The sequence below is a fragment of the Canis aureus genome, chromosome 33 (genome assembly GCF_053574225.1).
Source record: "Canis aureus isolate CA01 chromosome 33, VMU_Caureus_v.1.0, whole genome shotgun sequence".
NCBI classification, from domain to species: domain Eukaryota; kingdom Metazoa; phylum Chordata; class Mammalia; order Carnivora; family Canidae; genus Canis; species Canis aureus.
In genome coordinates, this window is record NC_135643.1 from 8,428,460 (window position 1) to 8,454,324 (window position 25,865).

Consider the following 25,865-nt stretch of genomic DNA (forward strand, 5'->3'; position numbering starts at 1 on the left):
AATCCAGGAGCAAAATGCATAACCTGGAAGTGGAAATGAGCTGCAGTACTCAAAGTGCCTATGCGCTGGACCATATGCAGATATCCTTTCTTCCTCAAGTGGGATTTATTCAAATACCTATCACCTAAGAAAACCAGAAGTGGGACGTATATGTCACGTATTATTCTCATATGTAGTTGATACGGCAGGTGTTATGATCCTCAGAGGAAGAGAATGAAGCAGAGAAATGGTAAATGAGGAATCCAAGAACAGACAGCTAGTGAGGATTAGAATCAAGACTGGAAATGTTCTCTCCCTGCATTTGTGGTCCACTATTGCACAGAGTATGATTATCACTAAATTCCTTGAATGTTTAAAACTAAAGTTTTTTCTCTCCAAACCAGTTCCATCCTTTGAGTTTCTCACTCCCAATTATCCCTATTTCAGTCAACTAGGAAATTACATCCTTTTCTCATCGTCCTCTAGATCAAAGCACTGAAACTCCAGCTGATGCCTTTCTTCCAATCTTTCCTCCCTCAAATCCATTCTGCACCACACAGCCAAGATTACTCTTTCCAAAATACTGCTTTATCATACTATTTCCTATTCATAAAACCCATGGGGATAGGGTGGCAGGTATCCATATTTCTCTCCTACTCAGTCTGGAAAGGTGTCATGGAAGGCTAAGATTTAGACTGGTTTTAAAAGAGATTACTTATAAAGGAAGCCTTTCTGGTTGATGGAGCCTATGATGGCTTGAATCATGAGTGGGGTAGGTCATAAACATGGTTAGAGCAGAAACTGAAAGTTCAGAAAATGGAAGAAAGAAAGATTAACCAGCTGGTACACAAAGGCAAGAAAACCTAAGATGGAGAACTGGGTGTTAATGACAACTCATGCCAAGTGGGTGATATCATTGGCAAAACTCAACTAGAACCAATGGAAAACATTAACCTCACTGCATTCCAGAGTAATCATTTTATAAATATTAAGGTACTGCATTGGTTCTCAACTCTAAAAATGCTCAGACCCCACTCAGATCTTCTGAATCAAAAATCTCCCAGAGAGGAACCCACAGGTGTGTAGTTTTAGAAAACCCCACATCTTTTGAGGCATAAGCTACTTAAAAGCCTCTATGTGTTACATTAAACTGCATCTAGCAGTCAACTGCACTTTTAAGAATTGGTTTAATAGTTGACAGAACTCCCTGTTTCAGTTAAGTCATATATTTCCTTAGACATTATATCTCTAAGTGGCCCTTCTTATCTACAGAACAGATATCATAACCATAGGCTTGTGCACAGTCTAGACAGACAACTAAAGAAATAGTCTATTCTTGTTATGGGGATAAACATTGTCGCATTTGTGCCATGTAATTGTGTTATTTACATGTTTTATGAGGGAGAGCTAAATCTGAAGAAATAAGGCTGTCTTTTGTTTTCATAGCACTTAAATTACATAGATACGTTGATTTACTTGACCTTTGTTTCAACCTCTCAGAGATTCAAGGAGATATTATTATTCCTAATTTGCTGATGGAGAAACAGATTCAGTGATATTGTAAAACTTGCGCAAAGTCCCATTAGGTACTAACAGAATTCAAACTAGAACTGTTCTTCAGAATGTACTCATCTAATGCTCTTTTTCATTAAAGCATTGTCATATTTGGGGCACCTGGGCTCAGTCAGTTAAGCATCTGACTTTTTATTTTGGCTCAGGGCATGACCTCAGTGTTGTGAGATCAAGCCACATGTCAGGCTCTGTGCTGCGCAGGGAGTCTGCTTGAGATTCTCTCTCTGCCCTCCCCCATTTTCTCTCTCTCTCTCTCTCAAAATAAAAAATATTTTAAATAAAATAAAGTGTCAAAACATTGTCACTTTTTCAGGGAAAGTCATACATATTTATTGAAAGAATAGTATATACAAGAATACCAATAAAAGGAAACTAATACTGCAACTACAATTTTGAAAATGAAACCAATAGAACAGGAACAAAATATGTAAAACATGAGAGAATTGTTTGATTTTGACCCACAATGCCTTCCTTATCTTCATGATTAACCTAAATGTCTTTGTTAGAACAAAACTACATACCTTGTTCTGACCTTAAGTGTTTTTTTTTTAAAGCAACAACATTCTAAAACACTTTTACTTTGAGATATGTAAGATCCACACATTTGTTCAAGTATATAGATTCTCTTTTTTTCATTTCTAGTTTTTATTTAAATTCTAGTTGGTTAATATATAGAATAATACTGGTTTCAGGAGTAGAATTTAGTGATTCATCACTTAAAACATATAACACCCAGTACTCATCACAAGCGCTCTCCTTAATACCCTCACCCATTTAACTCATCCTCCCACCCCCCTCCCCTCCAGCAACTCTCAGTACACAGATTCTGATTCAACAGCAGATCTACATTACCTTTTTGTTCTCTTAGTATCTTGAGTAGCATGTACTCCTGAGCAAGTACTATCTGAAATTCTAAAATTATTGATCTCTGAAATAAAATATATTTCAGTTATGGATTTTTAATAAACTAAGATAAAAGTAAAATTCACTCCCCACCACCCTCTCCCCAGGAACAAATAACTCTTCTCAAGTCTATCCTTCTACTCTAAAGAACATTTCTTACTAACATTTCTGGTAAGGCAATAAATACTCCAGAATAATCTCCACTATACACTTGCAAAGATTACGCTATTTAGTATCAATAACAAAAACAAACCAAAAAGAGAGAAAGAAAAAAAAGAAAGAAAGAAAATATACTTCAAATTCTCAGGCTTAAGTATGTGTAAGACAGTCATGGCAGTATTTTTTGAAATGATATAAAGCTTATATTTTTATCAAACAATATCAAAAGCATTGTCACTTTTTAACAAGCTGGAAACAAGTCTAAAAGAATTCCAATCTAAACTCTGATAAATACTTTTAGGTATCCGTATCTAGATTTCATCAAAAACTTAAATACAGATTATCAGCAATAGGATTTTCCCTTCAATATCATATTGAAGTATTGAAAAGAATCAACAAACATTTTAGGGTGCATATATTTATTAATAACTAATGGTGTTATCACTTCATTCATTTCCAGATATTTTCTGTGCCTTTTAGATGTCAACAACATACACACACACATACATTGACTGTTATACTATCTAAAGTTATATCTTGGACAAATCTAGATAGTAGAAGCAAAGATCTACAGAATGTTTGTTGGGTTAAAACTTCTTAAATATCAAACAAGTCACAGAGAGAGTACAAATACCATGCTAATACATGTCATCAATGCCACAAAACACAAATTGTCTATTCTGGTCTAAGGTAACATCCTTTTCCCCAAATCACCAAATCATAATCTAGGCTGTAATACTAGCCAAGAAATATGCTTTCTCTCCCATATTTCAATAAAAAAATGAGCTTTCAAATAGTCAAATTCAAGAAGAGGCATCAGAGGAAGGACTTCTTAGCTCAGGAGACCTTACCCAGTTGACAGTATCTTTTGTCCTCTTTTAGGGGGACAGTTTCACTATAGTCATGTAAGTCCAGGACAGGAAAGGGCTTTCTACTTACTGAAAATAAGTTCTATTCACAACTGTGCTCTTTCAGAGTTTGGCTGTCCACAATTTCTTGGACGCTGTTAGAGTTATAAAATAAACACTTCCAAGATTATTTTCTTAAAAGTCAGTCCAACATAAAATAAAATGAAAAGAACTTTTCTGAGTCTTCAGTTCAACATGGTGCATTTAACTAGGAACATACCTTTTTCTTCCCCTCTTTGAACTTCAGATTGATCTTTGTTTTTCAAAGTCTCAACACTGGCTCATTCCACTGGAGACTTCTGTTTGATGGCTGGCTCCATCCTAAACTCTGGGACAACATTTGGATGTCAGTTATTTATTTAAGATCTGAATTTAGGCAAATAGTGAGACAGGTGTTTAGGAACTGGAGCAGTGGTTGGGTAATTATAGAGCTTAAATCAAGAAGGAATCTCAAGAGACATATGATCTGGTCAGCAGCTTTCAAACAGATAAAGTATTATCATCCCACTTTACGGCCGGGACTCTTGAGGTATAGAAAACGTAAGTTCATCTGTTAATGGATGAGCAATAATTTGGTTAATGAAGATAGGGAGAAAGAAGAATGAGGTAGAGGAGAATTGGATCCCAAACTGCCTGCTTTTTAAAAAGTGTACTGCTTCCACTGCATATAGAACAGCTGGTATCATTTACCTACCACATACACATCTTTTTTTTTTGCCACATACACATTCAATTCTAAAATTACAGCAAAATAGTTGACAACTTGGATTCTAACCTAATCACACAGGCCTAAGTTTCAACCTTGTTTCATCTATCCACTGGTCATGAGAATGAGCAAGTTTTTTATAGAGTGAGAAAAATAATAGAACAAATACCTTAGGGATTGTGTGAGAATTAAATAGATAAAATAAATAAAAATTAAATACTTATTATTTATCTGAGAGTCTGGCACATGGTAAATGCCTAAAATTATTAGCTTTTGCTACACATCAGTAACTATAATCTACCTGACAAGGGTAACTTTATAGTGATTATTTGGAAGCTTCTGATAATTCCAAGACAGGAAGAACGAACTGCCTTCAAACAGGTAAAATGGAAAAGGAAAGAGAAAAAAATTTTTCATACAGTAAGTTAGCATAAACTCCAATAAAATGGGCCTAGCTGAGGTCCTGGCTGAGGATCCAAAAAGGCTTTACTTGATTTAATGAGTCATATGACCATGGGTGGATTTAACACAAAGCGAATGAAATCTATTTGCAGAGTCTCTCAATTGCATAGGCTCTTTTCAAAGCCTTGCCAGAGGCCCTACCAATACCTTCAAGGAGTACTTTGATACTTTCTCTTAAAGAGTTCCCCTGAATTATTTAAGCTTCAGGCCCCCAAAAACTTGAATTTGTTCCTGCAATGGTGCCCTGTTTGTAACTCTTTAAAAACTAAACAAAGTCAATGCTGATATAATTGTGGGCAGATGTCTCCTTCATTTGGCTTTCTGCTTTTCAAGTGCCTTGACACCAGCGCTTGATCAAGGAGAAAGGGTCAGGTTACTGTTTTGCAGTACCAGAAACTAGATGGCTCCTTCCAGGAATGTTAAAACCCAGACTGGGCACTGCTCCAGGGAGTTCTGGATCAGGTGACTCAAACAATGAACCAAAGAAGTCAAATTTCAGAGTCCACCCAAAGACTTTGAAGACAGGCCATTGGTTAACATAGTGACTCCTACTGAGGAACTGAAATGGGCCATCATGTGGAACCTGGCTAAGAAAGACACTTCTTCCTGAGTAAAAAGTGGTGTTATTAGACTCTTCAAGAGAACACAGCATAGTGGCATTAAATACACGAGGCTTGTTCAGGTGGATCTATACCTAACTTCTTGTCTCGTTCTTGAGTTCCTTCTATTGCCCTATTCTCTGACAGCATGGCTTGATCGTTATTTTCCAAGAAGGGACACAGTGGGATAAAGAACTAAACATTGACTGAATTCTCACAATTTGAGCAAAACATATGGCAGTACTGTATATATTCTGTTGTTTCATCACCACAACCCTTAGATACAGATGAAGACAGAGAGGCTAAGAGAAGTGTGGAAAGACAGTGAGTGATGGAGCTAGGGTTCCAAACCCAAAATAAAAATAAAAACCTAGACATTAAAAATTAAGTTATTTTCTTGGGGTTTATTTACTTATAGCACATCCTCTATTACCACAGCAGCAACATAAAAAGGAGAAAAGGGATAGTATGTAGGGAATTAAATGATTTCTTCCCTCACTCTCTTTGACAATCTGGACTCTACTCCTCAAAGTTATCCAGAGAAAAGCAAGAAGGTGAGAAAGAAAGGAAAGAAAGAATTAAAGCAAGGAGGAGGAAAGGAGAAAGGAGAAATGATGGGATAGAGAATGATTTGCACCTTATGGGAGTAACAGAATCCCAAAGTCTAGAACTAATTTTAGCAAACTAAAATTTAGTTTTATTTTATTTTTTAAAAATTTTCTTTAATTTCAGTTTTGATTAATTTTAGTAAATTAAATCGCACTCAAAGAGTATAGTGGATTATCAAAATTTGCTGACCTGAGTTTAAATTCTGATTCCAACTACATGATTTTGAGCAAATTACTTTACCTCTAAGTTTTAATTTCCTCACATATAAATTGTGATTAAAACAGTGCCCACAGTATAGGATTGTTGAAGGATTATATGTGTTTATATTTGTAGAGCACTTTTTGACCATTATTCCCTTTATCACTGAAATTACACATGAAAACTGATATAATGCAAACCTTTTTGTTCATTAATTTATCCATCCTACAAATTGTAACATGCACATCCTGGGCTGGGGACACAGCATGAGGAAGACAGATCCAGTCCCTGCCTTCTGGTAGTTCACAATCTAGAGCAGTCTTTATTCCATCTAAAATGAATGGGAAAAATTATTAACTCCGTTTATTTTTTTGGTGTCACTCCAAACAGACTTCTTGACTATAATTCCTTTAGTTGAATGTACTAATTGCTTATAAAGCACCCAGTAGATCTCTGCCCATTTCAAAGTGGTCTTTGATAAGGCTATCTAAGATAGCTCAGCAGGGCACAAGCTGCACGCAATTATTTCTTAGTTAATCCCTTTAGAGATAAGTCTACTTGTTAAGTGTCAGGAAAGAGTGTGTAACGTAGGGAAGGAAAAGCCTCGATTTGTATTGGCTCATGTGTTTCATATTGCCTGGTGAGCCTCTGCTCTTCATTTTCAGGGAAGTGTCATCGAAGAGACATCTTTGTGTCATCTAACATGTGTTTAGTGATTACTTAATCTGTAAGTGGTGAAGATCATACTAAACGATTGCTTCCTCTGTCTAGTTAAAGCTGACAGGGTTGTCACTACTTTGGTGATGGATTCAACACCACAGCTTCTTTTCACTAATACGTCTTATTCTGTATCTGAGAAATAAGAATAGTTTGAGAATGGATTTAGCCAGCAGTAGACAATGGATTCAATATCACATTCTTAGAGTCAATATCAGATAAGGAAGGTTTATTTAAAGTTTGTCTTTCCTCTATTCCAGAGCCCAGAATTAGTTCTCTGCTTTTGATGTCAAAGTGGATAATTTAATCAACTATTTAATGCTATTTTTTTTAAGTATGTTTGTAGAGGATGGTTCCACTTCTTCCCCCAATTCCTCTATCCCTTCCAGATAATTGATGTGAATTCAAGTAATGGCCTCTAGGGTAAATATTCCTACCTTAATGGGCAGGAATGACTTTAGTGGTGGCAATTTTTAGCCAGGATAGATAGGAAATCAAGTCACAGTGGAAATAATATTGATAAATGGAACTTTAAGAATTCCTTAAATAACAAATAAGCATAATAATGGCAAAAGAGATGGTTAAAACACTTAAAGGTATTTTTTATACATATCCCTTTCTTGTTTGGAATTGCTTAGAATCAGGAGTATTCTTCCTCAAAGCCATTTTAATTACTTACCCTCTCTGATGGTAAGAATAATGCTCAGCTTCTAATACAAGCTAGCCTATCACATAGTTCCTTTTTTGTTGATGAATGGGTGATTTCAGATACTGGCATTCACTGATTTTGCTTTTTCTGCTAAGCTTTAATTTCACCATTTAGTTCTCACCTTGGAAGAAAATTCATGGGCTAGAGTAAGATGAACGAGATCTTGGCAAAGAAATATAGTGAAAAAGGCCAGGGTCTCAATAGAATTATGTACCTGGTGCTAAGAAGGGAAGGAGACAAGGAAGTTGCTGAAGCAGTTGGAATAGGGAATAGGAATGGTCAGTCAACCAATCAGCAATGAACAATGAAAAGGTCAGGCTACTTTTGAGCATTACCATGTCTTTCACAGGCTAAAGTGAGCATTAAAATTCTGAAGTCTTCCTTGCTTCCCAAAGTTTAGCAAGAACAGAAAATGGTGCCACACCAAGACTGTGATGATATTTAGAAATGCTCTGAACACCTGAGGGTAAATATGAGGTGACCCTTGGAGCACTGCCATAAACCTGGCCATGCTCGCCACTTCTCTCCCCTCACCCACTCCTTCTCCTCTCACTTTATGTATATCCATGGGGCAGCTGCCTGATAAATCAGACAGGATTCGTCAAAAGGCCCCTGAGGGGCCGATAATCACAATAAATATTACAAGTTTGTCCTCACATAGACCTTTATTCAGAAGACCTTCTAGGCTAGCCAGTTTAATTGTTATGACTGCTCTTTTTTTCCTCTCTCATATGGGATTGATGAAGCACAGTGGCTTTCCTGAGGTCACCCAGCAGGATGGGGTTCCTACCAGAAGTTTCCATGCTGCCTAGAGAATCAATGATGTTGCAGAACATAGCTCCATGGGAGCCAACAAAAATATGTCAGTGGGTTTTACAAAGGACTTTTTAATAAAACAATAAAATCCATTTCTGTACCAAGTCATTTTAGTTGTCTGTGTTATATTATTTCAGTGGGCTCTACCAACACCAAAATAAACCAAATAGGAACTAAATTTTGTAGTGTTTATAATATGATTAATCCTAAGTGGTGATTAACTACTTTTTAAAAGCATAGAATTTTAAAAATAAAATCCACTCTACCATTTATATTCTTCTTGAGCCAATAACAATTGATACATACTCTCCTAACAGTGGTTCTCAACCAGGGGCAATCCTGCCCAGCAGGAGATCTATGGAAATGTCTAGAGATATTTTTTTTGTTATCATTACTGGAGAAAAGGAACTACCAAATCTTCTGGGTGGGGGCCAGGGTTGCTGCTAAACATTCTACAAGGCACAGGATAGCCCCCCCCCTACAAAAAAAGTTATCTTGTCAAGAATGTCGACGGTGTCAAGATTGAAATACAAATAGCCTGCAAGCAGAAATAAGAATTCGAAGTAAAAAGAAAGAAACTGGTTTGAAAGTCTCCAGGTGTCTTCCTTAGATCTGGACAGCAGGCAACTATGCCATTGCTAGTCCCACTTTTGCAGTAAACCCTCCAACTTCTATTACATCTCTCTGTATTCCTAAAGCAGAGGTAAGAATATTTTTGATTTTGTTGTTTGTGACTTAATGACATAATCTATAATGATATAATCTTTGGGGACTGATACTTTCTACTCCAAATTCTATTGCTAAGATTTACCTATTTTTGCTGCTGGCCGCAGTGTATTCATTTTGACTGCTATATACTATTACATGATATAAATGAACTACAATTTATTTTGATCAATATTCAGGTTGTCTGCAGGTGTTTGCTATTATGAACAGCACTCCCAAAAACATCTTATATAAAACTCATAGTATCTTTCTTTTTTGCAAGTGAAAGAAATAGAATTATGTACACTCAGATATTAACAGTGATTATCTCTACATTGTTGATTATTAATGATTTTAGTGATATTATTATAATGATTGTCTTCTTTTCCTTATTTATATTTTCCATTTTTTCAATAAACATGTGTTTTTTGTAATAGGAAAAATAGTTTTGAAAAAAAAGAGAAATGAACCAAAAAACAAACTCTTAACTATAGAGAACAAAGTGATGGTTACAGGGGTTGAGGGGTGAAATAGGTGATGGAGATTAAGAAGTGCACTTGTCATGATAAGCACTGGGTGATGTATGGAATTGCTGAATCACTATACGGTACACCTGAAACTGCTATAACATTGTGTGTTACAAAAATATTTTCTAAGAAGCTAGGATGTTCGGGCACCTGGCTGGCTCAATCAGTACAGCATGTAACTCTCAGTGGTCGTGAGTTCGAGCCCCATATTAGGTGTAGAGATTACCCAAAAAAAATAAACTTTTTTAAAAAAGAAGTTTAAAATGCTAGGAGATTGGCATTGTTTTTAAATAATGAAAAATAGTCAAATATGCATCAATATCTGTAAAATTGACATAATGCTATTTCCTTTAGTTTAATCCAATCTATAGAACATTTATGAATTTGTTGTTTTGTTTAACTTCAAGCTAGACTTTAACCAAAAGTAGCAGGCATATCTATTAACCCAATTTCTGAATTTGGGCAAACAATAGAGTCAAAAGTAGACAAAACGATACATAAACTAAAACCTAATAAATAGTAAGCAATGACAAAAAAAAAAAAGATATCAAAGGCCAAAGAAGAGCAACCCTCTGCTTATCAAGGTCCTTATACATAATTAAAAGTCAACTATATCTCAATAAAACTAAGGGGGAAATCCCGCTTTCCTAGAAAGAAAAAGGCTGCTTGGACTTGTAAAAATACTTAAGTGATAAAATGTGAAAGCACATTTTATATGCTCAAAGAAATTTTTTTTAAAAGTGCTGCTAACATCAAAAAAGTTAGTTTTTATTCCCCTTCACCCTCCCCCCACAAAAAATGTAAACACTCTATCATCATCAAGATTGCAGTCTGGCCATTCGGGATTAGGTCTGGTGATAATAAATCATAACCTATTTCCAGCCTATTTGAAGAGGTGATGGCTGAGGGGTGATGCAGTTACCACTACATAGTTATCATGTAGAGGGGAGTCACTTGTTCTGCCTTTACTGCTTCCTCCCATCCACAGAAAAGGCGACAACTGACCTCATGGGAAGAAAGCTGGAATGGGGGCCATATCCTCAAACATTAACCAAGAGAGACAATACAGAAATGGACTCTCCCTGCTTCCATAAAAAGGAACAACACCCTTTCTCAATAAGTTTGTCAAAGGGCAGCCCAGGTGGCTCAGCGGTTTAGCACCGCCTTCAGCCCAGGGCATGATCCTGGAGACCTGGAATCGAGTCCCATGTCTGGCTCCCTGCATGGAGCTGCTTCTCCCTCTGCCTGTGTCTCTGCCTCTCTCTCTCTCTCTCTCATGTCTTTCATGAATAAATAAATAAAATCTTTAAAAAAAAAAAAAGAAAAATAGAAAAAAAAAAAGTTTGTCAGGGGATGGCCAGCCAGAATTTACTGCATTTTTCCTTTAATTTTCCATCTTGTTTTTTTCTGAGAGGAGAAAATCTCAATGCTTACCTCAACACCAGTGGGTTGGTTTTTTTTTTTTTTTTTTCCTTTCCAGCATCCCCTGCTGTGTAGTGTTTGGAATTATGTGACCTGAAACTTGAGCAAAAAATGTCATATAATACAAGATAAAAAGCAGTGGGGGGGGGGGGTGCAGAGTGAAAGAGAGGTGCAACTAAGTATGGCAACAGTTCGTCTCTAAAGCCCAAAAAGTTCCTCCTGCAGAGAAAATGCCAGTCCCACTGGAAACCAGAAACTATAAAGAATGTCAGCTACTGTCAAGTATGTTTCATCTTGTCATTGGAGACAAAAACAGACAGGTGGCAGGCTTCCTGGTCACGCTTCTGCACATGATGGTCCAACTCTGCACACAGGCACATGCAGAGAGATCTGCAGGCTGAAAAGACACTGGATGCAGAGAAGCTCATGGTGTTTGCCAGAGGTCTTAAGGGGATCTTCTATTTCATTCCATAGTAATGCCCTTTTTGTTGACAAAAGTAAATTGATGATAGTCAAGAGGGAAGCATTTGGTGGAAAAATTCTGTTGACCCTTCTCAGATTGAATTTGACCACAGAACAGGATACCAGCAGTTGCAGAAATGATAGATTATTGTAATGACTGCCAGAATGGCCTTTTGGCATGTTTAAATGGCAATAAATTTCACCAGGAAGAAGGCAATTTTACTACTTTAGAGCAGTAAGGAAACACGGTGTTTAAGGTGTAAATAAATCGTGGGTCATTAACAGGGAGCATATTCTGTCCGTGGTGCAATTCTCAATCAGTGGCTATTCATATTTAATTCAATTACGTGGATTTACTTAGCCAATTATGTTTTTTCGTTCCAGGTCACAGACTTCTCAGGCTGACAATTTTGCTCTTTTCCTGTCTCCCTTATGTCCATAAACACAGCCCTACTTTCTCCCTCATTTTTCCTTCCACAGGTACATAAATACGATCAGTGTAGTTCAATAATGCTAACTCACTGAATAGGCTACTGAGATGATTAAATTAAAGACTGATTTGCCATGTGGTCTTTTCCTTGGCTCCAAAATCCCCTCCGTCCCTCGCTCATTAATCTGGCTCGGTCCTTCACTGAACTCTGCCATTAAAGGAAGAGGCAGGAGGGAGAGGTGTGCAATGAAGTTTGACATTTCCTCAAAAATGATTGTATTAAAATCCACTTACATTTATAGCTCTATCTCATTTGAGAATGTTAATAAGTTGCAATTTCATCAAGAAAAAGGTATTGGGATCTAATCAAGTCAAAGGCTTGCTTACATTGGTATGGATCGTGCTTCTGAAACATCACTTTAAAAGGTCATTTTTAAATACAGCTTAAGGTGATAATTAACAAAGTTCATTAATAACAATCTGCTTGTGGACCATTTAAAACATTTGGGCTCCATCTACAGTATCAGTTTGAGGCCAAATTCAACTCACTTCAAGTGTACATCAGCTGTGACCAGAGGAACAAAATTCAGAAGACACACTCCACATCAGTCAGGTCAATTCTGCACTCCCCAGAACCAAATCAGTGTTCAACTTGGTTGGTCAAACAAGCATAATGCCTCCAAAAGCCTATAAGTCTCACTATATAGTAAGCACAGTGTGGCTTCTCCTTTTCCTAACATGACTGAAAGTACTGCCCAGGTGATTAGACTCAAGCCTCACTATTGTATTTAAAATCAGGAACCTAGGCTTCTTTCTTGATGGTTTTGTGTTTCCTGGAATATTTACTAAGACAACCTTGGAAAGCTTTTCTGTTCCCATAATGTTGTACACTGCCAGGAACATACCAGTAGTCCCAACCACCTTATGCCAAAAACACCATTTTGTTTATCTCAGATCAACAAAAAACTACAGGTGGCTTATATGCAGCATGGAGGATACGGGGTGTTCACCACATTGAATTACTGACCATCCCACAGTACATGTAATTGGCTTCCCAGATGGAGATGGAGGAGAAAATACAAGAAGATATTAAATAAGGAAAGGAAAGCCACCAGCCAAGGAGTTTATAGCAAGAGAAAAGAGTCATTAATGTAGAGGTTGGGAAATTTTTAAAAATGATTTATTAATTGTCTTCGTTTACAGATAAGCAAATAGAGAACGCAAAATCTGAGTAGCTTTCTCAAGGCCAACAGGGTTTGGTGACAGAATAGGACTGGAACAAGGTCTTATGACCCTAATTCTAACACCCCAGTGAAGAATATGCAGGAAGAACAAGCAACTGAACATGCCACCAAGCTGCAGCGTGATCAGCAGATCTAAGAAGCAGCTACAATCCGCGGCACAGGAGCCTGAGAAAAACCTGCAGGTGTCCTCACCTCACCCCTTCGCACAAAGTTCTGTGCTCACAATTCCTGAAAACAAAGGTCTACTGTGTTTGGGTTGCAGGGGTGGGAATGCACAGTTTGCCAATTCTACATGTCGTTTCCAAGGCCCAGGCTCATTTCTGTCATGATTGCTAGAGAGATAAAAAGAAAACCAGGGAGAGCAGGATATTTTTAGAGTATAGGGCAAGGTTATCTGGCTCTGACTGAGATAAATGTGAAGGGTCAGAACCTTGCCAGTTTTCACTGCAGTAAGTCAAGTTGACCACATGTGAGGAAGATGGAATTTTTATAGAAGTTGTCGACATTTAAAAGCACATAGTCACGTGTAGTGATAAGTCAAGCCTCCCGTGTTTTTAATGGACTTGTCTCCCAGCCTCACTTCCCCAGCTGGTGATAGCCTTATCTCCTAGGGCTTAGTTAACACTCCAGCTAGATCTACCCCCAGTCAGACCAAGGGGAAGTCGGCCTGTGCTCCCGTTGTTTACCATCCTGGGCTAAGCTAATTGTAGGTTAGTGAAAACGTTTCTGCATGAGGGTAATCATGACCACAGGGAAGGTAATGATGTTGGCGATGATGCTGATGCTGATGCTAGCATATGAGATGGATGTGGACAGCTTTCTCTACTTACTGATGGGTGCTAAACTATTAAAGCCAATAGCCTGAGATAAGATGTAAATGAAGGAACTCGAGTCAATAAATGACTGTTTACTTCGTATCGTGAATAAACATGGTAGCTTAACAAACAAAAAAAATTCATTTTCTCTCTGTTTGATTTCTACTTGGTTGGCTTTATGATTTGCTTATTTTGTCAGGTTGATCAGGTACAATTAGTATGTCTTTCTAACAGTGATTAATAACTCTTCAGGTCAACAAAGGACAATTAGATGTGGGGTACATTATACCAATACGGTGTGAAGGAGACTCATTATTTGATCCTGTGCTGTTAGTCATATGCATGGTGTCATAGACTCCATCTACACCACAGCAATGAGGGAGAAAAACCAGTTCATTCAAGTGTAGGTAAGAGACCCTTTAGTTTACAGCTAATTACTCTTATATAATGCTTCCGAAAAGTGGTTGTTTTGAATTGGCTTTGTAAAGATAACATCTACTGAGCAATCAGCACAGTACAGACACTATGTCACATGTTTTATGTACATTTTTAAATTTAATCCTTATAGTACACATCTATAACATAGGCTTGGAAAAAAATCCATCCTCCCTTTTGTCTTCAGCAATAGAACACTAATCTTATCCATGGCATGGTGACAATATTGCCAGCTAAGAAGATATTTTCAGCTTCCTTTGTGGAATCCTAGGAATGGCCATGGACATAAATTCTAACCAATGAGATTTACGCAGAAGAACTGTTTGGGATTCAGAGATAGTTTCTTAAAGGTAGTTACTGCTTTTGCCCTTTCCCTATTTTTTCCTTTCTTCTGTCTGAAAAACAAATATGATGGCTAAGCTCCAGCCGCCATCTTGGACCATGCATTAGGACATTAGAAGAGGAAGACAGAAGGAGCCTAGGTAGTCTGATGAGATCTCTTACAAGGAGAAAAATAAAGTTCCATCTTCTTTTAAGCTACTGATCTTTAGATTTTCTATTATATGTAATGAAAACTAATCCTAATATAAGAGGTAAACGTTATCATCAGCCCCGTTATAGAGATAGGGAAATTGAGGCTAGTAAGTGGCAGAGCTTAAATTTGAATCAAATTGTCTGACTCTGGAACCTCTATTCTTAATACAACATTGTTTATTAAGAGTAATTGAAATGGAAGCCTCCTGATCTTACTCCCCACACTCTTCACTAGAGCTATCTAGGGTTTGCTTCAACCCTTCAGACCAAACTGACCCTGATCTGTTTTGCTTTAGATGCGTGCATATATCACTTTCTTTGACTGGAAAGCTCTTCTCCCTGTTCTTTGCCTGGATAACACATATTTAGCATTTAGAACTTAATTTAGACATCACTTCCCCTGAAAAAAACTCCCCTGATCCTTCTAGCTTGGTTATGGTTCCCTCCAATATACCACCACAGCTCTCTCAACACTTAGCACTTATCAATCAACCTTAACTCCTTATAGACTATGAGGGAAATCACCGTGTCTTCCCTTGTTATCTTGCTCACCGTTAGATGGAACAGCGCCTGGTACCCACACAGAGCCAAGAATACCTCTTGTTCCTATCAGCCAGACTAGAAAAAGACTTCATAATTCATGGGGTATTAGGTGGAGTTTTCAGAAGGATCTTGCCTCAGTAGGGAAGAATAATTAGCCCCAGACTAGATATGACTCTTGTCACATTACTACCAAATCTTGAAAACAAGACCCGAATTGATCTTAACTGTGTCTCAGAACAAAGTTCAATGGTATTTTTATATCTAGCAAACCAAAGAGCACCAGGCATGCAAAAAAAGCATGGAAATATGCTGTATACTGATATGACAAAAAAATATGTCATAAAGTATGATGTATTCTTTCCATAATAAGAGAAAAAATAAGTTAACTGAAACTGAACTAGATGTTAAAATTAACAGATAAGGTCATTAAAACAGTTTTTACAATTATCCAAAATTTAAATTTAAGTAGAGACATAGAAGATATCTTTTAAAGATCCAAATTCAGCCTCTAGAGGCCATAGTGTGTAAACTGAAAATACACTTGGGATTAATGATGGATTAGCTATCACATAAGTACATATTAGTGAAGTTGAAGACATAAGAATATTAACTACCCAAAAGAAAATACAAAAAGACTTTTTTTAATGAAAGACTATCAGTGAACTTTAATAACTTCAAGCAGCCTAATATATGTATACTTGGAAGCCCAAAAGATAGAAAAGAGGACAGAAAAAAAATTGAAGAAATAGTGGCAAAAATTTTCCAAATTTGATAAAAATTACAAATCCACAGATCCAAGAAGTTAAAAGAAACACAAGCCCAAGAAACATGAAGAAAACTATACCAGGGCACATCATAACCAAATTGCTGAAAATCAGTAATAAAGAAAAACTTTAAAGGCACCCAGAGGAAAAAAAGTCACCTTCTATTCAGAGGAAAAGAAATAAGAAGGATGGTGATTTCTTGTAGGAAATATGCAAAGAGGAAGATAGCACTATCTTTACAGTATTGGAAGAAAAATAAGCAATAACCTGGAATTCTATACCAGCAAAAATATGTTTTAAAAGTGAAGGTCAAACAAAAGCTGAAGGAATTCATCATTAACAGACTCACACTAAAAGAAAAGATGCTAAAGGAAGTCTTTCAGACAGAAAATGATAGCCACTGAACATATGGATCCGCCTAAAAGAATAAAAAGCATCAGAAATGATAACTATATGTGTATATATATATATATATGTATATATATATGGCTTTTTTCTTATGATATAAATCTTAAAAGGTAAATGTTTATTTTTAAATTTTATTTAATTTCAATTAATTAACATATACTGTATCATTAGTTTCAAAGGTGTAGTTCAGTTACTCATTGTATATAACACCAGTGCTCATTATGTCATGTGCCTTCCTTAATGCCTATCACCCAATTACCCCACCCCTCCCACCCATTCCCCTTCAACAACCCTCAGTTTGTTTCCTATAGTTAAGAGTCTCATGGTTTCTCTTTCTCTAGATATCATCTTATTTTCCCCCCCTTCCCCTATAATCCTGTTTTGTTTCTTAAATCCCACGAGTGAAATCATATGACAACTGTCCTTCTCTGATTGATTTATTTCACTTAGCCTATGACCTAGCAATTACACTACTAGGTATTTACCCAAGGGATACAAATGTAGTGATTCAAAGGGGCACCTGCATTCCAATGTTTATAGCAGCAATGTCCACAATAGCCAAACTGGAAAGAGCCCAGATGTCCATTGACAGATGAATGGATAAAGAAGACGTGTGTGTACACACATACACACACACACACATATACATACATACATATAATGGAATATTACTCAGCCACCAAAAAATGAATACTTACCATTTGTAATGACATCTATGGAACTAGAAGGTATTACGCTAAAAGATAACTGTGTAAACAAAATAGAAAGACAATGTATTGTGGGGTTATTGTAAAGTAGAATTTCTTTTTTCATTTCAAGTTTTTATTTGAATTTAAGTTAGTTAATATATAGGGTAAAACTGGTTTCAGGAGTAGAATTCAGTGAATCATCACTTACACATAATATCCAGTTCTCCTCATAACAAGTGCCCTCTTTAATACCCATCACCCATTTAGCCCATGCCCCCCATCCACCTTCCCTCCATCAACCCTCAGTTCATTCTCTATAGTTAAGACTCTCTTATGGTTTACTTCCGTCTCTTCCTCTTTTTTTTCCCTTTCCCCTCTGTTCATCTGTTCTGTTTCTTAAACTCCACATATGAGTGAAATCATATGGTATTTGTCTTTCTCTGACTGACTTATTATGCTTAGCATAATATACTCTAGCTCTATCCATGTTGTGGCAAATGGAAGATTTCATTCTTTTGATGGCTAAGTAATATTCCATCATATATATGTATACATATGTATGAATATATTATATATGTATGTATATATATTATATACCACATCTTCTTTGTCCATTCACCAGTCAATGGATATCTGGGCTCTTTCTACAGTTTGGCTATTGCTCATAATGCTGCTATAAACATCAGGGTGCATACAACCCTTTAAATCTGTATTTTTGTATCTTTTGGGTAAATCCCTAGTAGTGCAATTGCTGGGTATAGAGTAGGTCTATTTTTGACTTTTTGAAGAACCTCCAAACTGTTCTCAACAGTGGCTACACCAGATTGCACTCCCACCAGTAGTGCAAGAGAGTTCCCCTTTCTCCACATCTTCACCAACATCTGCTGTTTCTTGGGTTGTTCATTTTGGTCATTCTGGCAGGTGTGAGATGGTATCTCATTGTGGTTTTGATTTGCATTTCCCTGATGATAAGTGCTGTTGAGCATTTTTTCACGTGTCTGTTAGTCCTCTGTATGTCTTCTTTGGAAAACTATCTATTCATGTCTTCTGCCCATTTCTTAACTGGATTATTTATTTGGGGGCTGTTGAGATTCATAAGTTCTTTATATCTTTTGGATACTAACCTTTTATTGGATATATCACTTGCAAATATCTTCTCCCATTCCATAGGCTGTCTTTTAGTTTTGTTGATAAAGTAAAACTTTTGACAACAATAGAATAAATGCAGGAAGGGGAGAAACGGAACTAAGGTCCTTACACTATACATGAAGTGGTATAATATCAAAGGTGGACTGTGATAAATTAAATATATATGTTGTAAATGTTTAAGCAACTATTAAAATAGCAAAGAGTTATAACTAATAAATCAAGAGAAGATAAAATATAATCTTTTAAAAATGTATAAGCCAAAATAAATCAGAAAAAGAGGGGAAAAAAGCAAAGCACAGGACAAACAGAAAACAAATGGTGAAATGACAGACTTAAACTAATATCACTAATTTCATAAAATGTAAATGGTTTAAACACTGTAAAGATTATCAAACTGCTTTGAAAAAGAGGAGACTTAAAGACTTGCTGCTACAAAAAAACATATTTTAAATATAAAGAAATAGGGACGCCTGGGCGGCTCGGCAGTTGAGCCTCTGCCTTCGGCTCAGGGCGTGATCATGGAGTCCCAGGATCGAGTCCCACATCAGGCTTCCTGCAGGGAGCCTGCTTCTCCCTCTGCCTAAGTCTCTGCCTCTCCCTGTGTCTCTTATGAATAAATAAACTAAATAAATAAATAAATAAATAAATAAATAAATAAATAAATAAATAAATACAGGTGAAAAGAAAAGAAATGGAGAAATATTCCATGCTTACACTAAGCCAAAAAAAAAAGTAGAGTGACTATATTAATATCAAACAAAGTAGATTTCAGAGCAAAATATATTAGCAATATCAAGGTTATTTTATGATGATAAAGGTCAAGTCAGAAGAGGACAATACAATGCTAAATGCTTATGCACCTGATATCATAGACTCTGAAGACATAAAACAAAAACGGAACTACAAGGAGAAACAGCCAAATCCACAATTATAGTTGGAGCTGTCAGATACCCTTACTTCAATAACTGATGAAAGAAGTTAACAGAAAAATCAGTGAGGATCTAGAACACCTGAATAATATTATTAACCAACTTGACCTAATTGACAATTACAAAACAATCCCCTAAACAACAAATACTCATTCTTATCAAGTGCTCACAGAACATTTACCAAGGTGAGGAGAAGAATGGAGGGATTTAAAAGAGCACAAGGAAACTTCTGGGCATGATGGTTATGTTCACTATCTTGATTATGGTGATGGTTTCATGGGTGCATATATTTGTCAAATTATAAATTATATATATATGTATACAGTTTAGTGTTCATCATATCTCAGTGAGGTCATTCAAAAATATATATGTATGTGTGTATGAGTATTTCTGAGTTGTTCTCTTCTGGGTTGATCCTGGGGTAACAAGTAAGATTAATCTCTAGATCTCTACATTGACCAATAATGAAATTCCCTATCCTAGGCTCCATGAGCAATCACTTGAATTATTTTCTCACATGAAATTTTGCTATAGAATTTTTCTGACAAATATCCAACAATAGATTTGTTCTATAATTTCTCATCTTCAGTCTAGCTTTATACTCAGGCAACAAGAGTATATGGTGAGAATCCCCATCTGTGTGCATAGGTGTCAGATTTCTGGTTTCCAATCTTCAGCTGATTTGAAATCTTCAGGAAAATGCAAAATCTTATACTTCTATTTTATTACTCTTTAACCTGAAATGCTTACCCGGTAAACTTTTAAGAAGCTTACTCTGATGCCCTACCAAGTCAGAGGAGTCAATCCATCCAGACTCTAAACTATTTCTATACTTATTATCAGTCTTACTCTGTTATATATAAAATTATGTATGTGTGTGTAAAATTTTATATCATATATTTTAAAATTACATATAATTTCATATATCCATATGTATGTATGTACAGTTGAACCTTGAACAACATAGGTTTGAACAGGATGGGTCCACTTAAAGAAAGATTTTTTTGATAAATGCAGTTCAGCAATGTAAATATGTTTTCTCTTCCTTATGATTTTCTTAATATTTCTTTTCTCCAGCTTCCTTTATTGTAAAATACAGTATATAATACATATAACACAAAATATGTGTTAGCCAACTGTCAATGTTATAAGCCTTCAGGTCAATAGTAGGCAATTAATAGTTGGTGGGAGTCAAAAGTTTTATGCAGATTTTTTACAGCATTGAGCACTGGCACCCCTAGCCCCCACGCTCTTCAACGGTCAACAATATATGTATGTATAAATTTTTTTGTTTGTTTTCTTCCCTATCCTCCTTGAAAATTGGAACAAGGTCTTATAATCTAGTACTTGGCACATAGTAGGTACTCCATGAATGATTGTTAAATTGAATTAAATTGACTATTTTTGACACTGCCACACCAACAAGTTTTGGAGAAAACAGGTACGAGAAAGTGGGGCACTAGATATTCATGAGATTGACTCCACCTCTTTGTGTGGCTGCACGTTAAGTGTCATTTTGAAATCTGAATAAATAATTGCTAGGAGTCTTTGTAAAGACAGTATGCCCAGCAGAGAGAAATTCTTACCCCAACTTAAAAATAAAGTATAGAAATTTGCTTTCTTTCAAAAAATTTACTTAACAAAATTCTAAAAAGAAAAAAACTAAAAATTCATTAATTACATAAAAATTTCCCCTATCATCCTCATCTCATACCACTCTGTCCCAATGCGGTGTTTTGTTTTTTGGTTTTTTGGAAAGAAAGAAAATAGCCTTACACAAATCAGTGATAGCATTCTGCTGGTGACTTGTTGAAGTGTCTCACCAGCTGAAGTGTCTCATTTCTCCTTCTGGCAGTACAGTGGGCCCCTGGAGACAATAGGTTTTTGTTCAAACCCACACTGCTCAGTAGTGCCCGGGTTAAGAGCACTGGCTTTAGAGCTGGATTGCCTAGGTTTATTTTTTTTTTTTTTTGATTGCCTAGGTTTAAATCCCAGGACCACCCTGTAATGGCTGTGTGACCTTGTATAAGTTACTTAACCTCTCTATATCTCAATGGCATCGTAAGTAGCCAGTGGATATTAGCTGTTCTAATGAGCACTCAGTAAACACATACTAATGAGTGGCAGTTCTCATAACAAGAGAAAATATACTATAAGTTATAGTTTTAGAAGCCTAATAGTAAGTACATCCTATATAGTTTGGGTAGGTTTTCCTACCCCAAAAATATTTTACAACTCCTAAAATTCCACCATAAAACAAATCTTTTCGAGTTAAACTGAACTCTCTCCCAGAGGTCTCTTTTAACTATTAGGGGTCATCACCAACATCATTTGAATCATTATTGCTATGTAATGTCCATTTGTCTTCACAACCATCCTATGATCTCAGGATTCTTCTATTTCCCTTTTATAGGTAAGGAAATGGGGCACAAGAAGAAACTTTGCCCAAGGACACAAGGTAAGACTATGGTGGAGCTAGGATCCAAGCAATCTGACCCTTATGTCTACACCCAGAAGCACCATGTTTATCAGTCATTTATTCATGAAGTAAATATTTATTGTCTTCCATATACCAGAATTCACGCCAAGCTCTAGACATAAGAGCATTAGACAAGAGGCAGACTGTATCCCAAAAAGCACAGGAAAGAAGCAGAAGAGAGAGATGGCTGGGAAGTATGAGCTAATTAGGGAAATGAAAGAATAGAGTTCTATCTTTGGTTATCTCTCAGGTTTCTTGGTGCCCAAACTTGTAATTCCCTAAAATATTTGCATTCTGCTTCAGCCATGTTCCCAGTCTCTTTCAGCGTAGCATCTGGAGATTGCCCAACTAAAGGCTGATTCCATCACTTACAACCTATTGCAAGTATCTGTTAAGAAACCTGGGTCTCACCTCTACAGCAGGGATGTAAACTCTTACAGCCAGCCTCTATGAATTGAACTGTTGGGAGAATTAAATAAACGAATCCATGAAGGTAAAGCACTAAAAATCTTCTTTTTCCCCCTGAACAACTTCTTTTAGAAAATTTAGTTCTGACAGCCCATCTGGTTAATGATCTATAAGTCTTTCTCCCAACCAGGCTAATTTCAACTCAGAAGAAAAGAATTTCCTGCTGCTTTCTCTTTGAGAAATGGAGATAATGTGCAAATCCCAAAAGACTTCTAAAAAGACAGGTAAAAATGTTTGAGCAGGGGATGATCCTTTTGAAAAAGGAAATCTCTGGTCCCTGTAGTCCAAACCCATCCAAAGGCCAAATACTTTTTCCCCAGGCAGCTATTTGGAATTACAGTAAGAGTTATCTTTGGTTGACTGACCCGAAGAGCTAAGAGCTGGGAGCACATTCATTTAAAATTAAAAGGAAAAAAATCTGAAATCTTTCCTGAAATACTGGTTCTGAAAGACTTCTTAAACTCAAAATCAAGCTCAATTAAATTTCATATCTAGTTCCATTCCATCTTAGCCCCACACTTATGCTTTATTCATTTATTATTTATATCAATAATTATTTTTATAATCGCTATTTTATTTCTATTTATTGTTTATTTATAGCTCACTCATCATGCAATATTAACCAGGCTATAACACACGAGCTCTAATGGAAAGGTAGACTCCTGTTTCATTTACCTTTGTAAATATTTCAAACTGGTAGCCAAAATGCACAATTCCTCCATTTTTATATAAGCTCCTTGATGTGCTAGGTTATGAAGTACTACAAATTCTTTGCTACAGGCACCAAAAGAAATGCTTATTATAATTTCCCCAAATGTCTCTGCACTTAAGAAGATGCTCATACATAGATACTACGTCACTGCTACCAAGCAAACTAGGGGGCACCATGGTTAATGTGTTAGAGAAAACCACTGAACCACAGACCAAGTAGAGGAAATATCAGCCATGGAATTTGGAAATTTTGGCTTGTATTTATCTCTATGTTAACATTAAATCTGGTTTAACAGTATACTCAATCTAAGCACTACACAGGACCACTACAGAGATGGCAAATTCCAGTCACTTGAAGAACCAATGATTATTAAACATTATTTACATTACATATCATAGTTTTATGAAACTCATATGTTTTTGCATTTGCCTCCAGTAATAGAATATGAATTTCCTTAACACATAAAATATGCATAGGTGTTGAACAAATGGGTCTGGTAGCAAATCAAAGACCCAGTCACTAACAATAGAATTATTATGTATGAAAACATTTTATTGGTGAATCAGAACCATGCAATGGTTTGTCTACTCAAAGCTACCTCAAAAGAACTAACCCATCCCTCAATTACAAGTACCCTAGGACTCTATACTTGATCATTCTGTAATAACATCAAAGGCAGTTAAGTGAGAACTTCCTATGTGTAAGGCCTATTGCGAAGTGCATTGCATTTTCATAAATATGTTGCCATTCAACTTCATAATGTCCCTATAAAAGAGATATTGCCTATTTTTACATAAAGAAAGCATTTTACTTTGTAAGTTTTTCTTTTTTTACTAAAATATTTGTTGTTCTCAATAAACAATACAAATGACACCTCAAGATTTCAAACAATTCATGTAAGTTATGTACCCACTTTCCCCTTGATCCTTGGGAAAATTATAAATTAGTACTCTTATTCAGGAGCAGAATCTACCTATTTGAAGTAAACACTTCCACACCATATTATAGTTCTGGTCCATGGACAGTAGCGGATTATTTTATTCTTACTATAAATGCTGTGTCTCTTTAGTAGGTCTCCTAACTCTCTCCTTCTTGACCCTCTTTGGCTTTTTCATTAGAGAACAGGCAGGTAAATGGGAAAAAGTCAAACTCCACAATTATCCCTTTCAAATATTTTTTCCACTGAGTTTCCATTAGTCTCATACATTTGTTGAACTATTTGGAACATACCTGGCTCACTGCACACCACAAAAGTTAGCAGGCATATTCAGTAATTATAATTGTAGAGTGTGCTATTCTAAAAAGAACTCTATTTATTTAAAACTACCGTATGGAACTTAACCAGGAGCTTAAGAAAGAAGATTTAATGACTATAAATTGATGGTTATTCTGGATAATCAGTATCTAGCACAGTACCTGACACATGTAGGCACTCAGCGAATTTTTTAATAAATAAATATTCTATTACCTCTGATTCTAAATATTCCCCACCAACTCTGTCGTCCCTTATACCACTAATGAGGAAAAATTCCAGTCACAGTCCTACTACATGGTCCTTAAATTAGCAAGTGTGTACAACAACCAGGAAGAACGTCATTGCTTGAAAGGATAAAAGGGACCTGGCCAGCCAGACGCACCACATGAATGTTCACAGGATAATAAATGGCTTATCCTTTGGCGTGAGAAGAGAGAAAAGAGGTTAGGGAATGTATTCCCTACTTTATGGATAGTAATCCAGTACTTTTTTGGTCAAATCCCTCAGGACAAGTATTAGTTAAAAAGGTTACTGCAAAAGAGCTTTCAGGGGCATCTAGGTGGTTGAGCATCTGCCTTTGGCTCAGGTCATGATCCCAGGGTCTTGGGATTGAGTCCCACATCAGGTCCTCAATGGAAACCTGCTTCTCCCTCTGCCTGTGTCTCTCATGAATAAATAAATAAAATCTTTAAAAGAAAAAAAAAAAAGAAGAGCTTTCAGAAGAGGACATTAAAACTAGCTACAGCTTCAGGGAACAAACATTTTCAACTCTTCATATTATTTGACACAAAGAACTTTTCATTCTTTGTTATAATTATCTATAAACTTACAAAGAAACCAAGGGATGGCTAAAAACAAGGTAGTACATATCATTTTATTTTGCATTTATCTTTAACATGTTGTCTTAGAGTCAGCATTTCAAACTACTGGTATTTAAATAAATTGTGATATAGTTGCATTTCCCTCAAGTTGTCACTTAATAATTGTCCCTGCCTATTGAAAGACAAATATGAAGTAGAACGGGAGGCATTATTTTATTTGCAAATACCTGCTAACCATAGTATGCTCTGTCCCATAAAATACTTCAGAGAGTTGATTTTGTTTCTAAGCTAAAAGAAAAAAAATGTATACTGATAAACACTGATTTATTCTCTTCTCTGATTCTAAATTAGTCTAAAAATTATGAGTAATATATTTGTAGAGTAGTCCTATGTTATAACTATACCCCCACCAGAGTACCTGAGTAGCTCAGTCAGCTAACCATCTGTCTTCAGCTCAGGTCATGATCTCAAGGTCCTGGGATCGAGTTCCACATCATGCTCCCTGCTCAGCAGGGAGCCTGCTTCTCTCTCTCTCTCTCCCTCTCTGCTTCCCCCTCTCTGCCACTCCCCCTGTTTATACACTCTGTCAAATAAATAAATAAAATCTTAAAAAAAAAAAAACTACCCCCACCTCTTTAATCAATTTGCCATTCCAAACTAAAAAAAATGATTTAGGAAAAGCTGTCAAACAGGAGAGAAAGAAAATCTAATCTGGGTAAATTATTAAGAAAACTGGT

General features: G+C 36.3%; 1 long non-coding RNA gene across 1 annotated transcript in view; it reads right to left on the reverse strand.

Annotated features, from left to right (window-relative positions):
• Positions 1 to 3,026: 3,026 nt before the first annotated feature.
• LOC144304349 (uncharacterized) overlaps positions 3,027 to 25,865 on the reverse strand; it is a 33,412-nt gene continuing 10,573 nt past the window's right edge. The window contains exons 3-4 of the long non-coding RNA XR_013371251.1: positions 6,296 to 6,426; positions 3,027 to 3,849 (exon numbers count right to left, since the gene is read on the reverse strand). This is a non-coding gene — a long non-coding RNA (uncharacterized LOC144304349). The remainder of the gene's footprint in view (positions 3,850 to 6,295; positions 6,427 to 25,865) is intronic.